At 38.1% G+C, this 17,309-nt stretch overlaps 1 protein-coding gene across 1 annotated transcript in view; it reads left to right on the forward strand.

Annotated features, from left to right (window-relative positions):
* The first annotated feature begins 462 nt into the window (after positions 1-462).
* Positions 463-17,309, forward strand: part of LOC133641138 (sine oculis-binding protein homolog B-like) — a 63,092-nt gene continuing 46,245 nt past the window's right edge. The window contains exon 1 of the mRNA XM_062035023.1: positions 463-509. The gene's annotated coding sequence lies outside the window, so the exon portion shown is untranslated. The remainder of the gene's footprint in view (positions 510-17,309) is intronic.

Raw genomic sequence — 17,309 nt, forward strand, 5'->3', positions numbered from 1 at the left:
TGCATTGCCATTGCACTGGGTTTAGTTTTTTGGTTTTTGCTCAAATTTCTAAATCAACGTCAGTCCTAAACAAAAATAGCTATCATGTCTTGTTTTTTAAACTATTTGAATGCCCATTTGATATAATTATGGCAGTTGTTTAATTTGAAAAAATTGCATAAAATGGGTATTCATCTAAACCAGGGGTATCAAACTGTCATGATCCGTGGTCCGGATCATGTTTGTTTAGTTATTTTCTGTTAGTTTTGGACTGCTTTAGTTCTTGGTTGTGCACCTGTGAGTTTGTTTTGTCACCATGGCGACTCATTAGTTCACCTGCCTCATGTGTTAGGATCACACCTGTCGCTAATCATTGTGTTCACCTGTCTCTGATTAGTGCTCGCCCGCTCACCTGCTTCCCGAGCACTAATCAGAGTCATTGCCGGTCAGTCGTCCTGGCGACATTACTCTGTTCTTGCTATGTGCTACTCTGATTTTGTTGTTCATGCCATTGATTCATGCTCTGCCAAGTAAGTTTTGTTTCATGTCCATAGTTTCTGCCCAAGTGTTAGTTTTGTTACCTGCGCCAAGTTTTGTTCCTCCGCTGTGAGCGCCTTTTTGTTTGTAAACTTTTTTGAGTAGAAATTAAATCGTGATCCTACCTTCTACCGATGTCTGGTCCAGTCCGTTTGCATTCCGGGAAAACAATCCTCGCAGTAAGCTGCGTAAAAGTCCACGCCATGACACAAACTTGTTTTAATGGAGGGCCACATCGCAGTCATGGCTGCCCTCAGAGGGCCGCTTGTAACAGTGAATGTAAGAATATAAAAGTATAATCGCCTCATTATAATATTGCACAATTGCCTATGCATTTGGTTATTTGATTTTTGTACGTACAAATTGATGGATAACTTGCTTTGAAATCGTAAGGGAAGGTGAGAAGCAGATATTTAAGTATTTGTTATTTTTACAAACTTTTATACGGTATATAATAATCAGGGGTGCAAAAAAATGTTTTTTATCACATTCAAATCCCGATTTTTGAAAATTACTAAAAAAAATTGACATTCGAATGTGATAAAAAAAAACATTTTTTAGCACCCCTAATTGTTTTTTTGTTTTTTTTGACAAATGACTTAAAAAAAAAAAGTGTATATATATATATATATATATATATATATATATATATATATATATATATATATATATATATATATATATATATATATATATATATATATATATATATATATATATATATATATATATATATATATATATATATATATAACATATATATATATATACACATATATATATATATACACATATATATATATATATATATATATATATATATATATATAGGCCATCTCTATGCTTGGTGCACGTATGTTTCATACGTCAACAACCAAAATGAGGTTTTGTAACCTGTAAGCTGTTTTTTTTAAGGTGTTATTATTACACCAAATAATACATTGCAAAAATCAGTTTGAATCGAGAATCGTGTTGGATCGCGTATCGATTATGAATCAAATCCTCACCCCAAGAATCGGAATCGAATGGCGAGGTGCCCAAAGATTCACACCAATAATAATTGAATATGTATTTATATATCAAAGTATAAAACATATGAAATTTCATGTATTACATACATTTTTTTCTGTCAAAATGGAAATAATGAAAACATTGAAAAGAAAGATGAAGTATCCACATTATTCCCAGGCTTTCGCGGGCCACATTAAATTATGTGTTGGGTCGGATCGGACACATGTGATTTAGGCAGTGAATATTACAGGTCTGGGATAGTGAGGTAAAGATCAGGGCTAAATATTCATGATTTTACTAATCAACCGTTTTTTATGCATAGTTTTATTTTTTGCTGTGTCAGATTCCAAACCTTAATAGCAGTAAAGTAAATAATTGCTAGTCGGAGTGTTGCGGGGCTGGTATTGGTTTGAAATTGGGATTGTTTTTTTTAACCATAGGGCCTGGGCCAAAAAAATATCTGTTTTTCAGCTGTTGTCCATCCCCAGCAGTACTCAGTTGTAACACACTTTTCCACCACTTGTGGTAGTAATTTCAAACAAACAAAAGAAGTCTAGAGCTAAAGTCATAGTGAAGTTTCTTAAGCGCAAAAATTATGGCTAAATTGATGAAGCTGCATTTTCATTTGCACTTAACAATGTGATTAAGAAACATTTTTACTTTATTTTCAGGATTTTAACCCGCTACATTTTTACCAAACTTTGAACCCTGCGACTTGTACACAGGTGCGGCTAATCTACAGATTTTTCTTCGCTAGTGGCTAAATTATGCAAAGGCTTAAGCAAAGGAATCAAACAATGTGCTAAAATGATCCACCTTAAAACAACTGTTGTAACTCAAAGTGTTTACAAAGTTAAAGAAAGAATAATCCTGATAAACACCTTGAACCTTGTTAAAAAGGAGAACATTGTATTCATCTCAGAAAGGATGAATAAAGACATCTATAATTTTACAGTTTTGTTAAATCAGCCGTTTTACTGCCATGTTACAGGCCCTATTTGGAAACAATTCAGGTGTGTAAATAAAGACTTGCAAAATCCATCTAGCGCTACCTCAAAGATTTGATTCATTATTTAAATACAGTGTATTATTTTCCTTTTGTCATGATCCGTGGTCCGGATCATGTTTTGTTATGTTCTGTTCGTTTTAGACTCCAAGAGTTCCTGTTTTTGTGCATCCTTGTTTGTTTTAGTTACCATGGCGACTTATTAGTTTTACCTGCCTCTGGTGTTCGGGACACGCACCTGCTCTAATCAAGAGACAATTATTTATGCCCACCTTTGCCAGTCAGTCGTCCTGGCGTCATTATTGGTTTCATGCCACAGTTTCATGTTGTTCTATGCCATAGTTCATGTTAGTTGTTTCATGCCATAGTTATGTTAGTTGTTTTTCTTGCAATGCTATATTTTATGCTAGTTGTTTGCTTCACGCTATTGTCACGCAACCCTCTACGTAAGTCTTGTTTATTTCATGCCACAGTTAAGATAATTTGTGCCTGTTATTTTGTAGCTAGATTAATAAATATGTTCCTGCCTGCTACCCTTGTCCGCAAAAGTCCGTTTGCATCCCGGGAGAACAAACTTCGCAGCAAGCTGCGACCCCCCCGTCTTGACACCTTTATTCAAACGCAGTGTTACTGTTCAAACTGTTTGTGATGTTACAGTGGCCAAAATATTGAATATACTTTTTAAATAAAACCGCTGCCTTTTTAATGAATACTCGGGCCTACTACGCTACTGTATTTTAATAATGGTAATTTTATGGTACTTGGAGAGCCAGGTTTTTTCTGAGGTGGTACTTTGTGGAAATAGTTTCAGAAACACCGGGTTAGATATAATTATTGAATGTGTTTGAAATTAAGTGTAAAATACTTAATTCTGTGTTAATATTTGAGTGGGGCCCCTTGCCCCTCTGTAGTGGAAAAGTTGGGTCATGAGGTCAAAAGGTTTAAGAACCCCTGCTGCTCTACACAGCAGAGTTTCTAACCACAGGGCCCATTGCCGGGCCGCAAGCGCCTCCTAGAGGGCTGCAAAAAAATATGTACTCAGTTGTAATACACTTATCCGCCACTTGTGGCAGTAATTTCAATATCAAACAAACAGAAGAAGTCTGGAGTTAAAGTCAGACAGAAGTTTCTGAAGCGCAAAAAATTATGACTAAAGTGGTGAACCTGTGTTTTTATTTTTAATGACAGGTAAAACATTTATCCATCCATTGATCCATTTTCTACCACTTGTTCCTTTTTATTAATTTATTTATATTCATTCAAAGAGAGAAAATGGACTGCGAATCTCCCCGAAAATATGGAGAAAATACAATGACCTGGATAAATGAGAACATACATACATACGGAAAATACCCATGATGATTGGTTGGTGTTCATATGATGAGTCACAATTGGCTAAGGTTAGGGCGAAACATTACGGACTGGCCAATCGAAGGAGGGAGTCGGAGACAGAGGGACGCTTCAAGCTGACGACTCAAAAAAAAAAAAAAAGAAACATACTTGAAAAGGGCAGACGAATTCTCTCCCGCAGATTAGATTATTTCTTTAGTGATGAAGACGACATTAGGAAACCCACAATAATGCGTGTCCTTAGCCGTTTTGGGACAAATGTCTGCGTTTAGAGAAAACAATGCCCAAAACTAGAGATGGCCGATAAATGCTTTAAAATGTAATATCGGAAATTATCGGTATCGGTTTCAACCTCCCGATTTTTCCGGGAGACTCCCGAATTTCAGTACCTCTCCCGAAGCAACCATTCTCCCGAATTTCTCCCGATTTCCACCCGGACAACAATATTGGGGGCGTGCCTTAAAGGCACTGCCTTTAGCGTCCTCTACAACCTGTCGTCACGTCCGCTTTTCCTCCATACAAACAGCGTGCCGGCCCAGTCACATAATATCTACGGCTTTTACACACACATAAGTGAATGCAACGCATACTTGATCAACAGCCATACAGGTCACACTGAGGGTGTCCGTATAAACAACTTTAACACTGTTACAAATATGCGCCACACTGTGAACCCACACTAAACAAGAATGACAAACACATTTCGGGAGAACATCCGCACCGTAACACAACATAAACACAACAGAACAAATACCCAGAACCCCTTGCAGCACTAACTCTTCCGGGACGCTACAATATACACCCCCCGCTACCACCAACCCCCCCTCCCCCCCCCTCCCCCCCCTGAATTCGGAGGTGTCAAGGTTGGCAAGTATGCTCTAGTATACTCTGGACTGAAGCTGTGTGCTTTCATTGTTTTTGTAGCTGTTGTTTTGAGGCATGTTTAAAAAAAATTAAAAAAATAATGCACTTTGTGAAAGTCAAAGTATAGTATTTCCCATAGTTGTAGTGGGTATCAGGATTATCTCAGGGAGAGCATGTCCCAAATTCCAAGCTGTTTTGAGGCATGTTAAAAAAAATTATGCAATTTGTGACTTCAATAATAAATATGGCAGTGCCATGTTGGCATTTTTTTCCATAACTTGAGTTGAAGTTGTTCTCTTATTTTGGTAAACCTTGTTACATTGTTCAATGCATCCAGCGGGGCATCACAACAAAATTAGGCATAATAATGTGTAGGGATGTCCGATAATGGCTTTTTGCCGATATCCGATATTCCGATATTATCCAACTCTTTAATTACCGATACCGACATCAACCGATACCGATATCAACCGATACTGATATATACAGTCGTGGAATTAACACATTAATATGCCTAATTTGGACAACCTGGTATGGTGAAAATAAGGTCCTTTTTTAAAAAATTAATAAAATAAAATAAGATTAATTAATTAAAAAGAAAGTAAAACAATATAAAAACAGTTACATGGAAACTATTAATTAATGAAAATGAGTCAAATTAACTGTTAAAGGTTAGTACTATTAGTGGACCAGCAGCACGCACAATCATGTGTGCTTACGGACTGTATCCCTTGCAGACTGTATTGTTATATATTGATATATAATGTAGGAACCAGAATATTAATAACAGAAAGAAACAACCCTTTTGTGTGAATGAGTGTGAATGGGGGAGGGAGGTTTTTTGGGTTGGTGCACTAATTGTAAGTGTATCTTATGTTTTTTATGTTGATTTAATTTTAAAAAAAAACAAACAAAAACGATACCGATAATAAAAAAAACATCACTGATAATTTCCGATATTACATTTTAAAGTATTTATCGGCCGATAATATCAGACATCTCTAATAATTTGTTAATTTCACGACTGTATATATCGGTATCGGTTGATATCGGAATCTGTAATTAAGAGTTGGACAATATCAGAATATCGGATATCAGCAAAAAAGCCATTATCGGACATCTCTACCCAAAACCTTAGTTTTTAGTTTTTTACTCTGCAAACCAAAATCATAACTGCTCTCTTCATCTAAGATGTGCAACACAAAATAAGGAACACACATTTGTCATGATCCGTCTGTGTTATTTTAGTTTGACTCCCTTAGTTCTGTTTTGAGCACCCCTGGGTTTGTGTTTTAGTTGCCATGGGTGCAGATTAGTTTCACCTGCCTTTGATTAGTGTTCGGCACGCTCACTTGCTGCCGGGCACTAATCAGAGAGCTACTTATTCCCGTTGTTTGCCACACTCAGTCTGGCTGTCTTGTTTGCAAAGCTTCGCCATTTGTTTACCTGTTTATAAGCTAAGCTTTCGTGCTCGCCTTTTTCTTAGCTTTGCTTCCCGTGCTATCGGCATGTTTGCTTTGTTTGTTTGGTATCCCCTATGATTCATGAAGAATAAATCACTTCCTTACCTGCACCTTGCCTCCGGAGTTTCCGTCTGCATCTTGGGAGAACGATCCACGCAGTGAAATGACGTGACAACATTAAAGTGAGTGGAGTTCATGAAAACATACAAGTCATTGTTGTTTTTTTTGTCAAGCTATAGATAGAAGCTGTTTTTTACTGGAGGTAGAGAAAATTAATAACATTATAGGGGTGGGCCAAAGAAAAGGCTAGCTAAAATAAACTATACACAGTGGAGTGCGAGGACCCCTAGAGGTAGTTGTAGGATGTCCCCAGCTAAATGACAGATTGTTAAAAGGCCTACTGAAATGAATTTTTATTTATTTAAACGGGGATAGCAGATCTATTCTATGTGTCATACTTGATCATTTCGCGATATTGCCATATTTTTGCTGAAAGGATTTAGTATAGAATAACGACGATAAAGATCGCAACTTTTGGTATCTGATGAAAAAAAGGCTTGCCCCTACCGGAAGTAGCGTGACGTAGTCAATTGAACATTTCCGCAAAGTTCCCTATTGTTTACAATGATGGCCGCCAGAAGTGAGAGCGATTCGGACCGAGAAAGCAACGATTTCCCCATTAATTTGAGCGAGGATGAAAGATTTGTGGATGAGGAAAGTGCAAGTGAAGGACTAGTGGGGAGTGGAAGCGATTCAGATAGGGAAGATGCTGTGAGAGGCGGGTGGGACCTGATATTCAGCTGGGAATGACTACAACAGTAAATAAACACAAGACATATATATACTCTATTAGCCACAACACAACCAGCCCAAAGGACCGTTCACCTAACCCAAGGTTCATAAAGCTTATATATTTACCCAAAGTTACGTACATGACACGCACGTACGGGCAAGCGATCAAATGTTTGGAAGCGCGCGGGTGGGACCTGATATTCAGCTGGGAATGACTACAACAGTAAATAAACACAAGACATATATATACTCTATTAGCCACAACACAACCAGGCTTATATTTATAATGCCACATATTAATCCCGCATAACAAACACCTAGGTGTTTGTTATGCTAGCTCCTAGCTATGAGCTCGAGCTAGTTTTTGCTCGAGTGGGTTACCCGCAAATACAATTCAAACACCTGCCCAAAGGACCGTTCACCTAACCCAAGGTTCATAAAGCTTATATATTTAACCAAAGTTACGTACGTGACACGCACGTACGGCCAAACGATCAAATGTTGGTATCGCGTCTGCGTCTGTGTATCCAAATCAAAGTCCTCCTGGTAAGAGTCTCTGTTGTCTGAGTTCTTCGATCTTGACTGCATCTTTCGGGAATGTAAACAATGAAACACCGGCTGTGTTGTGTTGCTGACTTCCCTCGCAAAATACTCCGCTTCGCACCGACAACTTTCTTCTTTGCTTGCTCAGCTTCTTTCTCCATAATGCAATGAACAAATTGCAACAGATTCACCAACACAGATGTCCAGAATACTGTGGAATAATGAGATGAAAACAGAGCTATTTCGTATTGGCTTCAATGGGGAGCCATACCTCTGTTAAACTGGCTACGTCACGCGCATACGTCATCCTCCAAAGGCGTTTCCAACCAGACGTTTAGCGGTATATTTAAAATTGCACTTTATAAGTTAACCCGGCCGTTTTGGCATGTGTTGCAATGTTAAGATTTCATCATTGATATATAAACTATCAGACTGCGTGGTCGGTAGTAGTGGCTTTCAGTAGGCCTTTAAAGTAATGGACCCTTATTGGGTCTATTTGTACACTCACAGTTCCATTAACATTGATATTAGACATGTGGGTCCATGTTGATAAATGTAGCTTTGATGTACCAAGTTAATTCTGCTGTTTAGCTTGTAGGGTAGTGATGTATATTTCTGGTCTTGTCCTCCCCGTCCGGACAGAAGGATGACACGGCAGTGTGGCTGGATCAAAAGAGACGTCTGAGACGCTTTGCTAAACAAAAAGTTGCTTTATCACAAGCGAGCGCCATTCTACAGGTCTGCAGTACCTGGAGGAGGTTAAGTCAAAAATGAAGCACTCCCAACTTGGAGAAGCCGAACCATCAGTTTTATATTCCTCCTCCTTGTCTCTCTGTGTGTGTGCTAAGTCAGGAGAGACCATCCCGACCAAAAGAGGAGATGTGTCTGGAAAACAACTGCTTTATGTCATAACTTGTATGTTGGTGTTGAGCTAGACAGGTAGTCTCTTCTCAAGGATAGGGCTATCACCTTCGCATTCCGAAGTCCCAATTAGGGCCTCTTTCCTTCGAGAAGTGATCCAATCCACCTGTGTTTCTTGTTTATTATGTGCTCAAACTGAAATACCACTATTTAATTAAACTTGGTGGTTTGCTTTCTCCAAGATGAATATAAACATTCACCATAGGCAAAACATAATATGAGTTAAGTAATTCGCTTCAGTGGCTTGCTACAATTCTCTGGGGATAGCTTGCCCTGTAGCTTAGCTACATTTAAGTGAGAATAACGTGTAGCTTAGCTTACTCCATTTCCGAGTAGCTTCCCCATCACTGATCTACACCAGAGCTGATGGTGAGCTACTTGACATCGCCCGCCTCCGTGTCAAGACCAAGGTGACCGAGGTGCTCATCCGTGAGCCTTGTCATCACATACAGAAGATGGCTTCCAACTCCAGTTCGGACATGGCGCAGGGCACAGACCACACCCCGACCGTCAACATTGATGGGCACAAGCTGGAGGCTGCTGACAACTTCACCTACCTTGGGTCCACCTGGATTTAGAAGTAAGCTGTAGGATTGCCAAGGCCAAAGCAGGTATGGCAAAACTACACCATAGACTAGAAGAAAAGGGAGGACCAGTCACAACAATCAACATCCTACATCTGCACCAAGTGCACCAGAGACTCGCGGGTTGGGCTCTTTAGCCACTCTTGCAGGTGCCGATGAGACTTGAAACAGAGATACGCCATCGTCTCACGTAGACGGACGGATGCCAAGAGAGAATTTAATGTCTTCTGGTTTCATGGTTGATGGTGTGATGATCCGTTGCCAGGATTATGTTTTGTTTTAATCTAAGACTCCCTTAGTTCTGTTTCAGCACCCCTGGGATTGTGTTTCTTGGTTGCCATGGGTGCTGATTATTTTCACCTGCCTCTGATTAGTGTTTGGGACGCTCACCTGCTCCCGGGCACTAATCGGAGAGCTATTTTTTCCTGCCTTTCGCCACACTCGGTCTGGCTGTCTTGTTTGCTCCATGCAACATTACGTTGGTAAATCCTAGCATCTGATTCCAGTTTCTATGCTAAGCTTTCCCACTAGCCTTTTCCTTAGCTTCCCATGCTGTCGGCATGCTTTCCCGTACTTTTGTATTTTCCCTTATTTCCGGATAATAAATCATTGTCCTACCTGCACGCTGCCTCCGGGGTTCCGTCTGCATCTTGGGGAAACGATCCGAGCAAAACCCTGCGACCACCCAACCGTAACACAGGGTTTCATATCATTTGACCAGGTTTATCCTGTTAAACTGTAAGTAAGTTAGATATAATTAATAAGTAACATTAAAATCAAGAGTAGGATTATTCTTTCAGTGTAATAATTGAGTGGGCCCTAGGCCCCTGTGTAGTGGAAAAGTTGGGCCCCAAGGTCAAAAAGGTAAAGAAATCCAGGTCTACAGTATTATCTTGTTGGACTGATTGATATTCTCTTTGATTTTTTTAAATAAAGTAAATATAAATTGTTACAATAAAAAAGAAAAAACAAACCAAAAAACTCGTAAATATTACAAGTAAACACTCTTGGGGGAAAAACATTCCATTTGGAGTACGACAACCAAAGTTATGTCCAAAAATAGAGCACATGTCTACCTAAAACCTATGTGTCAAGGTCCGCGAGCCAGATCCGGCCCGTGAATGAATTATCTACGGCCATAAGTGAAGAAAATGAAATGCGCTCAAATATACCTACAAACGAGGCATAATGATGCAATATGTACGTGCAGTTAGCCTAAATAGCATGTTAGCATCGATTAGCTTCCAAATATGCCTGATAAGCGCTCCAGCAAAGGATTAAAAAATCAACAAACGCTCACTTTTGTGCATTCACGCACAGCATAAAACGTTTGGTGGACAAAATGAGACAAAGAAGGTGTGGCATAAAAAAACACCTCTTTCTGTGGCAGCATCGGAGAAAGTTGTACATGTAAGCAAACTACGATGAGTTCAAGGATCGCTGAAATTGGTAGGACAAAACGGTGCTTGCAAAATACTCTCATCAGTGAAGCATGTTTAATATAAACAGTGGGATTGCTAACAAATAAGCACTAAATATTACAAGTGAACAATCTTGGGGAAAACCATTCCATTTGGAGTACCACAACCAAAGTTATGGCCAAAAGTAGAGCACATGTCTACCTAAAACCTAGGTGTCAAGGTCCGCGAGCCAGATCCGGCCCGTGAATGAATTATCTACGGCCATAAGTGAAGAAAATTAAATGAGCTCAAATATACCTACAAACGAGGCATAATGATGCAATATGTACGTGCAGTTAGCCTAAATAGCATGTTAGCATCGATTAGCTTGCAGTCATGGATTGACCAAATATGCCTGATAAGCGCTCCACACAAATCAATAAAAAAAATCAACAACGCTCACTTTTGTGCATTCACGCACAGCGTAAAACGTTTGGTGAACAAAATGAGACAAAGGTGTGGCATAAAACACGTCTTCCTGTGGCAGCATCGGAGAAAGTTGTACATGTAAACAAACTACGATGAGTTCAAGGATCGCTGAAATTAGTAGGACAAAACGGTGCTTGCAAAACACTCATCAGTGAAGCATGTTTAACATAAACAGTGGGATTTCTAACAAATAAGCACTAACTATTACAAGTGAACAATCTTGGGGAAAAACATTCCACAACCAAAGTTATGGCCAAAAATAGAGCACATTTCTACTTAAAACCTAGGTGTCAAGGTCCACGGGCCAGAACCGGCCCGGGAATTAATGATCTATGGCCCCCAGGATGATATTTGATTAGTATTAGAACCGGCCCGCAGGCCACAGTCGCCTGCTGCTGTTTTGCACGCACCAATACTCCATCAGTGTTGGCGCTAGGAATTTTCCAAATAGGGTCCCAGGGACCCCATCAAGTCCTAAAAATAGGGTCCCAGGGACCCCATCAAGTCCTAAAAATGGGGTCCCACAGTACATTTTTGGGATCCCACTTTTTTTGTAAGCGTTTTGAAAACAAATGATAAATGTATGCATTATCCTGTTATATCTCACATTCTATATTGTTGTTTTGGAAAAAGGTTGTCATAAACGTTACTTAATTCATGAAAAAATAATACAAAATAAAACACATTTTTATGCATACGTAAATGTATTCAGTTATAAACATTCATTCACTTTCTTCTTTCCTTCATGGATTTTTATTGTAACTTTGGTACCTCGGACAGGCAATTGAGTCATTCTGGCATTAGTTTTCCTGACGAGATAAACCAAAATAATAGGTCTAAATATAGTTCTAAGTACCGGTATACTCCAGCTCATAAACTTACAATAAAATATGCACAAACTTTTCCTGAGTTAAAATTAGTTTGACACCCCTGTGAAAGTCAAAATATGCGAGGGCTGCTTTGACATATTTTCATTTTGTAAAAAAAAATAAATAAATAAAAATACTACAAACAGACATTACATATGTTTAAAGACAACATTTAGTGTCACATATGTGTTATAGGTAACTAAGTGTACTATTATCAGGTTTTACACTGGTAAAAAAAAATATGTTTAAATGAAAAAAAGGAGCATAAACAGCAAAGTAATGAGAAAAAGCTGAAATGTTGGTACTAATACACTGTCACTTAAAACACAAAGCTAACCCTAATATTTGTTTTTAAATACTTGATATTTAATGTTTTACAAAATAAAAAAATAATTGAAAATGCGGCCCTTGGCCGAAAAAGTATGGACATGTATGTGTTATTTGAATACATTTTTATTTGTATTTTTTTTTGCATTATGTCACTATTTTTTGCTCCTTTTTATTTTTCTATCCAACAACAAAACCGGAGCTACGGGCTGCACTTTGGACACCCTGCGTTAATAAAAGCTTTTTTTCATGGTCGGATCGTTCTCAAGTTGAAAATACATGCAGTCCAATGCAATACATGCGTTTTTTACTGTAAAAATTGAAAGAAGGAACACGTATAGAACACTCATTTTCAAACTGTGGTAGGTGTACCACTAGTGCAGAGTATGTTTGGCTCCAGAAGGTCGCTTCTAACAGTGAATACTATTATTACACAATGTTTTTTATGGATTTTATTAGTAGATTTTTTAGAAACTAATATGTAAAATAAATATGTTAAGTTGCAATAATTTCACCTCAAAATGTACTGTATATTACTGTAAATGGAAAAACAGTACTGCTGTTTTTATGGTAAACAAAAAAGGCAGCTCAGTTGCCAGAATTTTACTGTAAAATTTAAATGTGTTTTTTACTTTAAATTTTGAAAAAAATTCTATTTAAGAGTAACATTTTTGAGTTCGGAATTTCTGAGTTGCCATTATTTTTTTCACCACAAATCAACAAGTGTAGATTATACAGTGTATTACTGTAAATGACAAAACGGCACCACAGTTTTTTACAGAAAAAAAAAAAGTACTGTTTTTTCCTTTTCGAGAAAAATGCTGTAAAAACCACAGTAAATTTCACAATTTTACCATGAAATCTATTGCTACTTTTACATTGCACAATTTGATGGATAACTTGCTTTGAAATCATTATTATTAGTATGTATTTCTATTTAAAAAGGGTTTGAATGTTTGATAATACATTTTTGCATAATTAGACAAGACTTAAATTAACATAATTTGCGATTGCATGGAGTACATATACATGTACAGATAAGTTGTCTTTATTTTTTAGTTTTAATGTCATGATTTTAATAGTCCGGCCCCTGTGTGCACAGATTTTCCTCCATGCTGCACCTGAGCTAAAATCAGTTTGACACCCCTGAAAGGACAAAAAAAGTCCCTATAGTAGGGGTTAATTTCTCAATCTATATAAATAAGCAAGTAAATGTACCGTGGGACCCTATTTTTAAGGTTATCTATAGCGGGGGTGAAACTGTGGGACAATGTGAGCGGAGAAATTCAACTGTCTTCTAGCCTAAGAGTGTTCAACCTTGCGGTAAAAAATGTGTTGTTGGGAAACTATCAAAAACATGACTTGTTGTTTGGACTATCTCAACTGTGGGACACAGGTGCAAAAGAACTCACTGTGGAATAAGGGACATAACACAAAAATGAGGTCTGATATCGCGGAGACCATGGATGAAATGGCCTTACTGCGTGCGTAATTCAAAAAGTCTGCTGGAGCAAAATCAATCAATCAAAGTTTACTTATATAGCCCATTCCCGAAAGATGCAGTCAAGATCGAAGAACTCGGACAACAGAAGACTCTTACCAGGAGGACTTTGATTTGGATACACAGACGCGATACCTTGAGTACGCAGCTGCGCTTCCAAACATTTGATCGCTTGCTATAACTAGCTCGAGCTAGTAGCTAGGAGCTAGGAGCTAGGAGCTAGCATAACAAACACCTCAGTGTTTGTTATGCGGGATTAATTTGTGGCATATTAAATATAAGCCTGGTTGTGTTGTGGCTAATAGAGTATATATATGTCTTGTGTTTATTTACTGTTGTAGTCATTCCCAGCTGAATATCAGGTCCCACCCGCGCGCTTCCAAACATTTGATCGCTTGCCCGTACGTGCGTGTCACGTACGTAACTTTGGTTAAATATATAAGCTTTATGAACCTTGGGTTAGGTGAACGTTCCTTTGGGCTGAGTGAGTGTGTGTGTTGTGCAGGTGTTTGAATTGTATTGGCGGGTTATATGGACGGGATCCCGTCCATATAACCCGCTCGAGCTATAACTAGCTCGAGCTAGTAGCTAGGAGCTAGGAGCTAGCATAACAAACACCTAGGTGTTTTTATGCGGGATTAATATAGGAGCTAGCATAACAAACACCTTTGTGTTTTTATGCGGGATTAATTTGTGGCATATTAAATATAAGCCTGGTTGTGTTGTGGCTAATAGAGTATATATATGTCTTGTGTTTATTTACTGTTGTAGTCATTCCCAGCTGAATATCAGGTCCCACCCGCGCGCTTCCAAACATTTGATCGCTTGCCCGTACGTGCGTGTCACGTACGTAACTTTGGTTAAATATATAAGCTTTATGAACCTTGGGTTAGGTGAACGTTCCTTTGGGCTGAGTGAGTGTGTGTGTTGTGCAGGTGTTTGAATTGTATTGGCGGGTTATATGGACGGGATCCCGTCCATATAACCCGCTCGAGCTATAACTAGCTCGAGCTAGTAGCTAGGAGCTAGGAGCTAGCATAACAAACACCTAGGTGTTTTTATGCGGGATTAATTTGATTTGTGGCATATTAAATATAAGCCTGGTTGTGTTGTGGCTAATAGAGTATATATATGTCTTGTGTTTATTTACTGTTGTAGTCATTCCCAGCTGAATATCAGGTCACCCCCGGCTCTCACAGCATCTTCCCTATCTGAATCGCTTCCACTCCCCACTAGTCCTTCACTTGCACTTTCCTCATCCACAAATCTTTCATCCTCGCTGAAATTAATGGGGAAATCGTCGCTTTCTCGGTCCGAATCTCTCTCACTTCTGGCCGCCATCATTGTAAACAATAGGGAACTTTGCGGATATGTTCAATTGACTACGTCACGCTACTTCCGGTAGGGGCAAGCCTTTTTTTTATCAGATACCAAAAGTTGCGATCTTTATCGTCGTTGTTCTATACTAAATCCTTTCAGCAAAAATATGGCAATATCGCGAAATGATCAAGTATGACACATAGAATAGATCTGATATCCCCGTTTAAATAAAAAAAAATTCATTTCAGTAGCATACTTGCCAACCCTCCCGTTTTTAGCGGGAGAATCCCGTTATTCAGCACCTCTCCAGACAACCTCCCGGCAGAGATTTTCTCCCGACAAACTCCCGGTATTCAGCCGGAGCTGGAGGCCACGCCCCCTCCAGCTCAATGCGGACCTGAGACTGAGTGGGGACAGCCTGTTCTCACGTCCGCTTTCCCACAATATAAATACACTTGCAAGTTCCAAAACGAATGGAAACAAGAATTTCAGTTCTTCCAGGACAGTTCGAAGGGGAAGGTGTATGTTGCCTGTAAATATGTAGAACAGACTTCTCCATTGAACACGGTGGCCGAAATGATTTCTCACTCATGAACAGAGAAGTTAAACAGGACAATACTGCCATCTAATGGATATATATATATATATATATATATATATATATATATATATATATATATATATATATATATATATATATATATATATATATATATATATATATATATATATATATATATATATATATATATATATCTGTCTGCTGGAATAAATACATCAGGGGTCACCAACCTTTTTGAAACCAAGGGCTACTTCTTGGGTACTGATTAATGCGAAGGGCTACCAGTTAGATACACACTTAAATAAATTGCCAGAAGTAGCCAATTTGCTCAATTTACCTTTAACTCTGTTATTATTAATAATTAATGATATTTATCTTTGTGGAAACACTGATCATCTTAATGATTTCTCACAATAAATATATATAGAAACAGATAAATATCAATATGCAACACTTTATTTTTATATTTTCTCTAAGTGCACATTTTTCAAATTGAACATTTTCAAATGATCACTTCTTTAACTAGCTAGCCACTAACATTTTTTTTACAAATCATGAATTACTTTGCACCATGTTTGTACAAATAATAACTCAAGTAAAATACAAAAGTAAACTCTCAAATTTTTAAATCATGTCACACTTTGAACTGGACACCAAATCTGTTATCTGTTTCTTTGTCAGTTAGTGGGAAGCCTGGCATTGCATGCTGTTAACTAGTGTGTTGTACTCTGGTGTGTAACTTGACACTGCAACTCTGAGTGAGTCTTGCAGATGTGCATCAGTGAGGCGTGTTCTGTGTTTGTTCTTGATGAAGTTAATGTCAGAAAAGGCTGATTCACAAAGATAAGATTTTTCCTCATTGTTTGCGGAACCTTCTTAATCTTTTGGACATATTTTCACAGCAATCTGGCCTTAAGCTTGATTATGATAAATGTAAAATGTTAAGGATCGGAAATCTAAAGGGAACGTCCTTTCGAATGGAATGCAAAGTGCCTGTTTTGTGGACAGATGGACCAGTTAACATACTTGGTGTTGTTGTCCCAGAAAATCTGGAAGATCTAGGCTCAGTAAATTATGATAATCGACTAAGAAAGCTGGACAAAATTATGCAATTATGGAAAGGGAAATCCCTAACCTTGTATGGTAAAATGTCTATTGCCAACTCGTTAATTATTCCTCAATTTATTTATTTGTTTTTGTCATTACCAGCTCCATCACAAAACTTTTTTAAGATTTATGAGCGGAGGGTCTTCGATTTTTTCTGGAACGGCAAACCAGAAAAGATTAAAAGAAAGGTTTTGTACAAAGAGTATGAATATGGGGGCCTGAAACTTCTCAACCTTGAAGCTATGTGTCTGTCTTTAAAAGCATCAATTGTTCCAAAGATGTATTTAAACATTGAGTGGTACACAAATGTCCTGTTGGACAAAAAACATGTACTGTATCAAAAGAAATTGTATCCTTTTTTACAAGTGATCCCCTCCCAGAGAGTCTGCTGGGAAACATGGCGGGGTTCATAAAGGAAACAATCCACTAATAGTGGTGTTTTCAATTTTATGTGCCAGAAAAAAGAGACGATATTTTGCAGCAGTTAATATGGATGAACTCTAATATTGTAATAGATGGAAAGCCTTTCTTTTGGAAAAATATGTTTGAAAGAGGAATCATTTTTGTCAATGATATTATCAATGAGAATGGTAAAATTATGAAGTATGATGAATTTAGAGCTATGTATGGTGATGCTTGCTCAAGCTTTTCATTTGATCAACTAACTGGAGTCATTCGGAAAAA

Source organism: Entelurus aequoreus, linkage group LG23 (assembly GCF_033978785.1).
Source record: "Entelurus aequoreus isolate RoL-2023_Sb linkage group LG23, RoL_Eaeq_v1.1, whole genome shotgun sequence".
NCBI classification, from domain to species: domain Eukaryota; kingdom Metazoa; phylum Chordata; class Actinopteri; order Syngnathiformes; family Syngnathidae; genus Entelurus; species Entelurus aequoreus.